This window comes from Somniosus microcephalus, chromosome 6 (genome assembly GCF_052327205.1).
Source record: "Somniosus microcephalus isolate GS21.2 chromosome 6, FLI_Smic_1.0, whole genome shotgun sequence".
Lineage (NCBI taxonomy): Eukaryota > Metazoa > Chordata > Chondrichthyes > Squaliformes > Somniosidae > Somniosus > Somniosus microcephalus.
In genome coordinates this window covers 239,123,300-239,135,414 of record NC_140992.1, presented here as the reverse complement: position 1 = coordinate 239,135,414, position 12,115 = coordinate 239,123,300, and the positions used below count along the sequence as shown (strand labels likewise).

Below are 12,115 nucleotides of genomic sequence, written 5' to 3'. Positions count from 1 at the left end.
ATCGCAAGTACCAGGTTTTCGCATATGTGCTTCGTGCGCGAAAACCCGGAACTTGCGCGGCCCTTACGGGCGCATACGCACCACGTACACACCCGCAGGGGGCCACAAAATACAGGCCTATATAAATGTAAGTTGTTGCTGTTTGGAGCAAACAGTATTTTCCACTCATTATAACGGAGAGAAAAAAATGATTTTTAAGTAAAATCCAGAGAAGCATTTGCAATGCACAATTCAGTACTGTATTTGTAGCAATATTTTAAATCACTCGACAGCCAAAGACTTTGATTAAATAGTGGTTCATGCAAGGTTTCTTTGAAAAAGACAAACCACTCTTGGCATTGAAAGTTCATTTTCAAGTTATTTGAAATCTGCACATATCAATCTTCTCATTTCTTTACTGGAATACAAAGAATTCATGCAATTGAAAAGGTGCTCCTTGTCCCTCACTTCCTGTCAACTCAATACAGACTTATTCTCAATCATTTTTTTCACATCAGCCTGAATCTGGAATGTCGCTTAAATGCAGAAATATACACAATTTCATCATAATCCAATCCATTAGAGGGGTATGGTACACCTTCCAGTTAAAAACGGTTCAAAGAAAGTTACAGACTTCAATAGCCTCAAGGCTTTGGTTGAGGAAATGCTTTTGCCAATGCAAACACAGGCTCACCCCAATAACAGCACGCCATCTCTGCAGTCAGCTGTTGCTACTTCAACTTATCCCTACCAGCTGTAATGGGAAAGTGAGACAGCAGTTATTTAAAAAAAAATCATAGAAGCCTTTAACAAGAAGCCAAAAGACAATAATTTATACAGGGTCAACTGCTGTAATCTTATGAAGAAGGTCTTAACACCTCTTGATTTTTGAAACAGGATATATGGCAGTTAATTTGGTGGGGCAGGGGGATTTGCATTTGTGTTGTTCTGTAACTTTTCTACTGCTACACAGGTACTCACACCAGCAATAACTGTGGATCTGTTCACATCACAGGAAAATATCTGAGCAAAGTTCGTTACTTTACAGACAAAAAAAAAGATAGGGCAGCACGGTGGCATAGTGGTTAGCACTGTTGCCTCACAGCGCCAGGGACCCGGGTTCAAATCTGGCCTCAGGCGACTGTCTGTGTGGAGTTTGCACATTCTCCCTGTGTTTGCGTGGGTTTCCTCCGGGTGCTCCGGTTTCCTCCCACAGTCCAAAAATGTGCGGGTTAGGTTGATTGGCTATGATAAATTGACCCTTAGTGTTAGGGGGATTAAATACGTGGGGTTACGGGGATAGGGTGGGATATGTGTTGGTGTAGGGTTTATGGGGATCGGGTGGGATATGTGTCGGTGCAGGCTCGATGGGCCGAAATGGCCTCTATCTGCACTGTGGGGTTTCTGTGATTTCTGTGATAGAGGACCAGAACTTCTGCAGACCCTATTGAAGGAGTAGAAGGGTGGTGTTGTGGGACTCGGCAATGCAGTTTGTTCTGAAACTAATGGGATCATTCACATATTCAGGGTGGGCACCAGTGCCTGTAGTGGCACAAAAGAGGCACCCGCCCCACAGGAGAAGCAGAAGTCGGATCATCCTGCCACTCAAAAAGGGGATTCCAAAGACGAAAGAGAAAGGAATAAAATCTTGCCCCACCAAACAGGCCATTAGTTGAATGGGAAACAATGTCAAGGGATGATTGCTGTTTTCTTACTGACTCCTGGGGCTTTTCCCAGGCTCAGAATGGGACCTGTGCCTGCTCTCAGTAGGTGCAAATCCCACTGGGCCTACCAGAAGTAGGGTGGACAAAAATCCCAGAGTAACCCGGGAACACCGCTAACATTGTCCCTGGATATAACAGGGAAGGGCAGAATAAGCACCCATCTCCTCTGCAGTGCAATTTTGTTTGAAAGTTCTGTGTGCGGGGAGGAACCCAGTAGATCTGGATTCTGTCCCAAATTGCAGCTCCCAGGAGAATAGCACTGGCATTCCAGCCCCCTCCAGACCGGAATTTCCAGCTTCGAGTACCCAATAAAGTCTTCTTTATTCAGATTTTCTGATGGGGCTGTAGAAGTCCCTGCAAGTTAAACTGAGATGATGGACATCTTTAACACTGACATCAGCCCCAAGAGGAACAGCCTAAGGGAAAAGGGAGGAAATGGCTACATCCATCAAGAGCCAACACCACCACTGGACATGTGGAAACAGTGCAGGAAGAAGTTTAATGAGTTTAGGTCAGAAAACGCAAGTGAAACAACTCAGAGCTTCCATTAATGCCCAGTACAAAGCATTAAGAGATTCCAGTTACACACTGATACGCTTATCAATTACTTCATAAAAGGTGATGAGTCGAAGAAGAGATGATGAGTCGAAAGAAGAGATGAATAAGGCTTTTATTAGCTAAGAAGAGACCATGCTTCTTCGTGAGTGACTGAACAAGTCTGAACGAAACCCACACAGTGGTGGGTGGAGTCAGCTGAGGCATGCCTCCATACACAGCGCCACCCAGAGGTGGCAATATACAATACAGTGGTTTACCACATTCACCCCTTGTTTAATGTGAAGTCCGGCGGGGTGAAGGGTACTACAAGTTAAGTCTATCAGGAGGCCTTGTCTGACGTCCTGATCGTCGTGGTGGCGGCGGTGGTGTTGCAGCATCCGACGTCGGGTCTGGTGTCTGGGTGGTTGGCGAAGATTCCTGGGGCTTTGGCATGCCGTCTGCAGGGGTTGGGTTGGGAGGGGTGGTGGGGGATAACAGTGGTAAGGGGGATAACGGTGGTAAGGGGGATAACGGTGGTAATTCAGGGGTACCCGAGGGTGCGAGATCTCGTATGGAGACCGTGTCCTCCCGCCCGTCTGGGTATGTCACCCAGGCATACTGGGGGTTGGCGTGTAGGAGGTGCACCCGCTCGACCAGGGGGTCCGTTTTATGCGTCCTCACGTGCCTCCGCAGTAGGACGGGCCCAGGAGAAGTCAACCATGCCGGTAGCGAGGTTCCCGATGTAGACTTCCGGGGGAAAACGAACATTTTCTCATGAGGGGTCGCATTAGTGGCAGTACAAAGCAGTGACCGAATGGAGTGGAGCGCTGCAGGGAGGACCTCCTGCCAGCGGGAGGTCAGAAGGCCCTTAGATTTTAGTGCTAAGAGGACTGCCTTCCAAACCGTCGCGTTCTCCCTTTCCACCTGGCCGTTCCCCCGGGGGTTGTAACTGGTGGTCCTGCTCGTGGCGATACCTCTTGTTAGCAGGTACTGCCGAAGTTCGTCGCTCATGAACGATGAGCCCCTGTCGCTATGTATATAGCTGGGGAACCCGAACAGAGCGAAGATGTCATTCAGACACTTGATGACCGTGGTACTGGTCATGTCTGGGCAAGGGATGGCAAAGGGGAAACGGGAGTACTCATCAACTATGTTGAGGAAGTACACATTGCGGTCAGCGGAGGGGAGGGGCCCTTTAAAATCGACGCTCAGGCGTTCGAAGGGGCGGGTGGCCTTGATCAGGCTTGCTCTGTCCGGCCTATAGAAGTGCGGTTTGCACTCGGCGCAGATTTGGCAGCTCTTGGTCATGGTCCTGACCTCCTCGATGGAGTAGGGCAGGTTACGGGATTTGATAAAATGGAAAAACCTGGTGACCCCCGGGTGGCAGAGGTCATTGTGGAGGGACTGCAGCCTATCACTCTGCGCGTTGGCGCATGTACCACGTGATAGGGCATCTGGGGGCTCATTGAGTTTCCCTGGCCGATACAAGATATCATAATTGTAGGTGGAGAGTTCGATTCTCCACCTCAAGATCTTGTCGTTCTTGATTTTACCCCTCTGCTTATTATTAAACATAAAAGCTACTGAACGCTGGTCAGTGAGCAGGGTAAATCGTTTCCCGGCCAGGTAATGCCTCCAGTGACGCACCGCTTCTACAATAGCCTGGGCCTCCTTTTCGACGGAGGAGTGTCTCGTCTCGGGGCCCTGGAGGGTCCTTGAGAAAAAGGCCACGGGTCTGCCCGCCTGGTTAAGGGTCGCGGCTAGGGCGAAGTCGGAGGCATCGCTCTCCACTTGGAAGGGGATGGACTCATCCACCGCGTGCATTGCGGCCTTCGCGATATCGTTCTTGATAAGAGTGAAGGCTGCACACGCCTCTGGTGTCAGGGGGAAGGAGGTGGCTTTGATGAGGGGCCTGGCTTTGTCTGCATAGAGGGGCACCCACTGGGCGTAATAGGAGAAAAACCCCAGGCATCTCTTCAGTGCTTTTTGGCAGTGGGGAAGGGGTAGCTCCATTAGGGGGCGCATTCTGTCGGGGTCGGGCCCGATGACTCCGTTCTCCACCACGCAGCCGAGGATGGCCAGGCGCTTGGTGTGAAACATACATTTTTCCTTATTGTACGTTAGGTTCAGCCGTTGGGCCGTACGGAGGAAATTTGCTAGATTAACGTCGTGGTCCTGCTGGTCGTGGCCGCAGATGGTGACGTTATCCAAATAGGGGAAGGTTGCCCGCAGCGCGTTCTGGTCAACCATTCGGTCCATCTCCCTTTGGAAGACCGAAACCCCGTTGGTGACGCCGAAGGGGACCCTAAGGAAGTGGTAGAGGCGGCCGTTTGCCTCGAAGGCAGTATACTGGCGGTCCTCATGGCGGATGGGCAGCTGGTGGTACGCTGACTTAAGGTCGATGGTGGAGAATACTTTGTATTGCGCAATCTGATTGACCATATCAGATATGCGAGGGAGGGGGTACGCGTCCAGCTGGGTGTACCGGTTTATGGTTTGGCTGTAGTCGATTACCATGCGGCGTTTTGCAGTGGTTTTAACGACTACAACCTGGGCTCGCCAGGGGCTAGTGCTACCTTCGATAATGCCCTCCTTCAAGAGCCGCTCCACCTCAGAGCTGATAAAAGCTCTGTCCCCGGCACTGTACCGCCTGCTTTTGGTAGCGATGGGTTTACAGTCGCGGGTGAGGTTAGCGAACAGGGGAGGGGGGGGGACTTTTAATGTGGAAAGGCTGCAGGTGGTTTGCAGCGGGCGATTTAAAAGTTGTTGGTTGCAGACTGTGAGTGGGGGGAGGGGTCCACCGTATGCTAGTGTGACACTCTTAAGGTGGCACTGAAAATCCAACCCTAGCAGGACGGCAGCGCAAAGACGGGGCAGGACTAGCAGTTTAAATTTTTGATATTCAGTGCCCCCTACTGACAGGGTCACCACACAGTAGCCGCTGATGTCCATTGACTGGGACTTGGACGCCATAGAAATGCGATGGTGCGTTGGCAGAATCGTGAGGGAGTGGCTACGTACCGTGTCGGGGTGGACGAAACTCTCTGTGCTCCCGCTGTCGATCAGGCAACTGGTGGCGCGGCCGTTTACCGCGATATCCATCATGGAGCTGGATAGATGGTGAGGGTGGCCTTGATCCAGCGTCACGGAGGCCAGTATGTGGCTTAGTGAGTCACTATAGTCATCCGCCGAGACGGTGGTCGGTTCCGGTGACAAAATGGCGGTTGAGTGCGTTGGATACGATGGCGGCGGATGCCATGCGGCCGGGGGTACACAAAATGGCGGATAAGATGGCTGCTCCCACGGCCCGCACGCTGCGCTGCTGGCTGGCTTCCCCTTGCAGGCGTTAGCGTAATGGCCTTTCTTCCCGCAGCCCGAGCAGGTAGCTGTCTTAGCTGGGCAGTGCGCTCTGGGATGTTTTAACTGGCCACAGAAATAGCATTTTTGGGCCTGGTTACTGGGCATCGAAGCAGTTCTTACCGGAGGCTGCTGTCTCGGTTGGGTCGCTGCAGCGGTTGGTGCCGGGGGCGGCGGTCCCGTGTCCCACGGTTTCGATTGCCATGTCTCGGCGCCGTTACGGGGGTATGCCTCGAGGTTTCGGTGGGCCTCCTCTAACGAGAGCGCAAGGGCAATGGCCGTCTTCAGGTCGGGTTCCTTGCTTTCTAGCAGTCTCTGCCGGGTGTGGTCTGACTGGAGGCCCCTGACGAAGGCATCACAGGCGAGTCCCTGCGCGTGCTCCACAGCCGTTACCGCTTTACAATCGCAGTCTCTGCAGAGTGCCAGTAGCGCCCGTGCAAATGCCCCTACCGATTCTCCCGGTTGCTGCCTGCGGGATCCCAAGAGGTGTCGGGCGTAAATTGTGTTCACTGGGCGCGTATATTGCCCTTTTAGTAGCTCGAGGGCCGCCACGTACGTATTAGAGTCCCGGATTAGCATATATACTTGATGGCTCACCTGGGCGGTCAAAATTTTCAGTTTGTGATCCTCCTCTGTAACCTGTGAGATTGCGAGGAAGGATTCAAAGCAGCTCAGCCAGTGTTCAAACTTGGCTGATGCACCCACATCTTGAGGGTCGAGGTCCAGGCGTGGTGGTCTGAGGGCTCTCAGCAATGTCTGCTGTATCCGTTGCTGTTGTTGCTCCTCAGGTGTCGCCATTTAACTTTTAGCTAATAAAATTGATACGCTTATCAATTACTTCATAAAAGGTGATGAGTCGAAGAAGAGATGATGAGTCGAAAGAAGAGATGAATAAGGCTTTTATTAGCTAAGAAGAGACCATGCTTCTTCGTGAGTGACTGAACAAGTCTGAACGAAACCCACACAGTGGTGGGTGGAGTCAGCTGAGGCATGCCTCCATACACAGCGCCACCCAGAGGTGGCAATATACAATACAGTGGTTTACCACACACACACACACACATTAAACTTGCTCCAGCTCCCCCATAACTGCTCCACCTCTGGCATGTCCCTTCAGCTTTATATTTTACCATGAGTTACAGCCTCAAGCCTTAGCTACTGGTTCACAGAACAATAACTCTCCCTGCTCACTATACATTTCACACAATAACTTGTGCATCTTCATAAATCAGATCTATCTGTTTCATGCAACCAAACCTTTTGCACCAACATAACAAAAACAGATTATCTGGTCATTATTACATTGCTGTTTGTGGGACCTTGCTGTGCGCAAATTGTCTGCCGCATTTCCCACATTACAATAGTGACTCCACTTCAAAAATTACTTCATTGGCTGTAAAGCGCTTTGAGACATCCAGTGGTCGTGAAAGGCGCTATATAAATGCAAGTCTTTTTTTTGTTCTCTGGATCAATCCTAGTTCCAAGATACAATTTCTGTCAATAAACCTGTTAGAATTTCTGCTTTGACTGCCATCTAAGAGACCTTTGTTATGCAATTTTTTAAAAAACTTACTGAATAATGCAATAGAAAGAACTAGTGAAAGTGATTAAGATCGAACAGGTAAAAGAGCTTTCTTTAAATGAGTCAAGTCAATATGTATAAACACACAATTCTTTGTCAATTATTGCATCCTCAAGGAATTTTAACAACAATAAAAAATAGCAAGAAAGGAAATATGACTGCAGTCATAAAATATGGCTCCATATAATTTTAGAAATGCATATCAGACATTTATTACAAAATGCAATTTCAACCTTTTCCAGCAACCAATGTAAAATCTGCTGGTGTGGTGGCAATATGACCTAACTCAGCTTCATACAGATAGATTATTGATGCATTCGTCAGAACCAAAGCTCAAAGTTCACTGTTATCTTTGCACACTTTTTGTATCACATTAACGATCCTGTATTGCAACAATAATGAAGTCATCTGTAGCATGCTTTTATGGCCTCAAGCAAAGTGGACCACAGTAATTTCCATGCTTCTATTTAGTGTTTTTATCCCAGTCACCTGGACTGGCCAAATCTGGAGTAATTACGTGAATGCAACAATAAACTCCCTGTTTAGGTGTGTTCCCGAAAACAGAAATACTTTCTTGTTTGAAGGAATTGCCTCCAAGGTCCATATGTAAATGAAATCCCCATAAGCAGAATGGGGAACCCCCTTTCTAATTGGTTGGGCCAGCCCACGTGATCCCAGGGGCACTTGCGAACCGCATGCACCCCGGGATATGTGGGCCTTTACACATGCGTACGCGTAGTCTACGAATCTCCGGGGCCATCGGGTATGTTCGTACTTTTCTTGCGGTTCGGAGGCATTCACCCGCGAGAAGCCTCCAACCGTAAATTCAGGCCCATTGAAATGCTGCCGTCACCTCAAGGAAAGCGTCTGATGTGTCCAATCAGTATGCACAACTAAAGCACCATCCAGATTTTCACCTTCCACAACTTAAATTTTTAAGTCAGCATTTCATCTATTCTAAACATTCCAAAAGTTCTACTTTGCTTTCTCGTCATATCATGCCTATCTGGGGCTGAGATCAAGGGACTATTTGATCCTCGTGCTTGAAAAATGTATCCTCATGTGACTGCTATGGAATACAAGGATAAATTTTCCCACAACATACTCCCATACTCACGCAGCACATGCCTTTACATTTCCAATGTACAATCCAATCGGCCAAGATGCCACACTGGGAGCACACAATCAGAAAACCTACCCTATTGAGTCTTAAAACACTGCAGAGTGTTTAGCGATGCAAGTTGAAGCTTTTACTTCACGATTGTTTTTGGTGGCATGTGACTGAAAAGAGTAAACTTGTTTCTGAAAACTGGTTCAGCTATAGCCCTGCAAGTTTTAGCGAGTCTTTTATAATTCGATTCGATTTCAGCCCAGAGATGTAGAGTCTAACCCACTGCATCACACAGTCTTCCCGCCTAGCCCCATTGTTATTATTTTAAATATATAAATAAAAGACACAGCCATACAAACTGTGAAATTAAAATACAAATCCAACAATATCTGCACAATAGGCTTAAAGTACTTACCTAATATCATTAGATTACAGTTGAGGCATGAGGAGGTTTCATTGCAAGGACAGTGAGATCACCAGAACTCCAAATAATACCACATTAATTGGCAGGAAGATAACTGAACCAGTTTTCAGAAACAAGTTTACTCTTGTAAGCACACATTTAGAAACCATATTTTATTAAAATGAGGTACAAAAAGAATTTTGCACATTGCTATTTGTAAAAATAACCTGAATGTTTACATTGAAACAGACTGACATAACCATATCTGGGCTCTAGGACTGAAGCACATCATTGGGGGTGACATTCCAATGTAGTACTGAGGTAGTGCTGCACTATTGGAGGTGCTGCCTTTCAGACAAGGCATTCAGCTAAGGTCATGTCTCCCTGCTTCAATGGTTCAGATGGAAGGTCAAGATCTAAGGCACAATTTGGAAGAGCAGGGAGTTCTCCCAGTATCCTGACTGACAGCCTTCCCTCAACCAACTCCACCAAAAAATTAACTGATCATTCATCTCATTGCTGTTTGTGGAATCTTATTCTGCACAAAATGGCTGCCATGTTTGCCTAATTAATGACACTTACGTAGAATTATATAGAATATACAGCACAGAAACAGGCCATTCGGTCCAACAAGTTTATGCTGGTGTTTATGCTACACTCGAGCCTCCTCCCATCCTTCCTCATCTAAATCTATCATCATTACACTGACTGCACTTTGAAGTAATTTAAATCTAGGAAAGAACCAGTACAGACACAATGAGCCAAATGACCTCCTTCCATGTTGTAAACTTGTACAGTCATTTCTGAGATAGTGAAAAAGGTGTGTTTTTTGTCTTCTTTAATTGTATTCTCAAGTAAAGTCACATTTCATGAAGTTATTGTACATATAGGTGTGTATTCACACTAATTTACAAAGCCGTTGTACATTTAAACGTACATTTGAACGTACATTCACCTATGTATTTTGAGGATATTGTACATTTAGGTGTACATAGAATAATACAGCGGCATTTGGCTGCATCAGCTCTTTCGAATAGCAATCCAGTTAGTCACACGCCCCGGTTCTTTCCCCATATCCCTGCAATTTTTTCTCCTTCAAGTATTTATCCAATTCTCTTTTGAAGGCTACAATTGAATCTGTTTCCACCACCCTATCAGGCAGTGCATTCTAAATCCTAACCACTTGCTGCATAAAAAAGTTTTTCTTCATGTTGCCTCTGGTTCTTTTGCCAATCACCTTAAATCTGTGTCCTCTGGTTATCGACCCTTCAGCCATTGGAAACAGTTTCTCTTTATTTACTCTATCTAAATCCTTCATGATTTTAAACACCTCTATCAAATCTACTCTTAGTCTTATCTGCTCTAAAGAGAACAACCCCAGCTTCTCAAGTCTGTCCACATAAGTGGAATCCCTCATCCCTGGAACTATTCTAGTAAATCTCTCCAAAGCCTCCATGTCCTTCCTAAAGTGTGGTGCCCAGAATTGGACACAATACTCCAACTGGAGCCGAACTAGTGTTTTATATCTGTTTAGAATAACTTCCTGGCTATTGTACTTCATGCCTCTATTTATAAAGCCCAGAATCTCAAATGGTTTATTAATTGCTTTGTTAACCTGTCCTGCCACCTGAAAAGATTTGTGCACAAACACCCCAGGTCTCTCTGCTCTTGTACCCCCTTTAAGAGTGTATTATTTAACTTGTGTTGTCTCTCTTCATTCTTCCTACCAAAATGCATCACCTCACACTTTTCTGTGTTGAATTTCATCTGTCATGTGTCCGCCCATTCCACCAGCCTCCCTATGTCCTCTTGAAGTCTATTATTTCCTTACTCACAGTTTACGATACTTCCAAGTTTCGTGTCATCTGCAAATTTCAAAATTGTGCCCTATACCCCCAAGTCCAAGTCATTACTGTATATCAAAAACAGCAGCAGTCCTAGTAGTGAACCTTGGGGAACACCACTGTATACCTCCCTCCAGTCCGAAAAACAGCCATTCACCACAACTCTATTTTCTATCCTTTAGCCAAATTTGTATCCACACTGCTACTGCTTCTTTTATCCCATGGGCTTCAATTTTGCTAACAAGCCTATGATGTGCTACTTTATCAAACACCTTTTGAAAGTCCATATACACAACATCAACTGCACTGCTCTTGTCTATCCTCTCTGTTACCTCATCAAAAACTCAGTCAAGTTAGTCAAACACTATTTGCCCTTAACAAATCCATGCTGGCTCTCCTTTATTAGTCCATTCTTGTTCAAGTAATTTCCACATAATTTATGAAATTGTACATTCGATATATATTTTATGAAGCCATTGTACATTTTGATTACACGGTGCTTGCAGAAGGAATACATCCAGATTTCTGGCATGACTGAGCTTGTACTGAACATACTGATTCTCAGAGGAGCTGACCTAATCTGGTTGATCTTTTTTCTTGTGCCAGGCTTTGAATCCAGCTCTGGGGGCGTCCTCTTGGGAGCTCTCTATGGTACCAGGTTGGGAAAAGGGGCCAACATACTTGCTGGGATCTTCAGGGAGGCACAGACCTGTGGCCAGCCTGAAAGATTACTTATTTTCCTTTCATTGTTATGTGTTTTTGTTGTTATTTAGCCTTGTTTTGGACAGGTAAGTGGTAGCATCAGATGTTTGCAAACTCTGCCAGCAGGTGGCAATCTGAACGTGCAGAATATATTTGGGCATTCTTGCATAGTAATGTATCTCAAGTTTGAAATTGTTCTGTGTATTTATATCTTGTTAGCTCACTGTTTTACATCGTCATGTACAGCATTTATGTGCACATCTAAATAGTTCTTGCTATTCAACCTGCATGCAGTTTAACTAGTTGGATACAATATCTTATAACCTTCTGAAGAGAAGCAGTAGAACCAGGTGCACAGAACCATCATAGCAGTCACCATAAGTGGGTTATTTCAGAATATTTCAGACAGTGACCTCTGAGAGAAATCCAATCGAAGAACTCTCGTAAAACAAAAAACTTTTTAAAACATTTCTTTTGGTTGACAAAATGGAAAACAATAAACTCAAAAACACCATGGGTATATTTTCCACCATTCACTAACTTCAGCAAAAAAGTAGATAAATAGATAAAAGAATGTTCCTCACTTAGTACTCATATCTATGTTTTCACCAACAGGAAAATATAAACCATTGTCTGGAAAACAGAAAGCCAAACCTGGATCAGATTTCTTCACCTGCCTATTGACACAAAGCAGCTTCAGGTTACAGCTGTTGAAACCTCTCAGTGGTAAACCGCATTTGCTGAATATTCACATTGTAAAGTAATCCAAAAGATTATTATATGCAAACATGTGTTCACTGTGAACACCAGTTTTGATAAACAGTATTAAGTTATCAGGCTACTAACAATGAAATGTCATTTATTGAAAGCTCAAGG

At 46.0% G+C, this 12,115-nt stretch overlaps 2 long non-coding RNA genes across 2 annotated transcripts in view; one reads left to right on the top strand and one right to left on the bottom strand.

The window, feature by feature from the left end:
- The window catches only part of LOC147116559 (uncharacterized), a 440,444-nt gene that overhangs the window by 150,369 nt on the left and 277,960 nt on the right, over positions 1–12,115 (bottom strand). The gene's annotated exons all lie outside the window — the stretch shown is intronic.
- LOC147116560 (uncharacterized) overlaps positions 1–12,115 on the top strand; it is a 72,249-nt gene that overhangs the window by 43,438 nt on the left and 16,696 nt on the right. Inside the window, exon 2 of the long non-coding RNA XR_015078609.1 lies at positions 11,855–11,965. This is a non-coding gene — a long non-coding RNA (uncharacterized LOC147116560). The remainder of the gene's footprint in view (positions 1–11,854; positions 11,966–12,115) is intronic.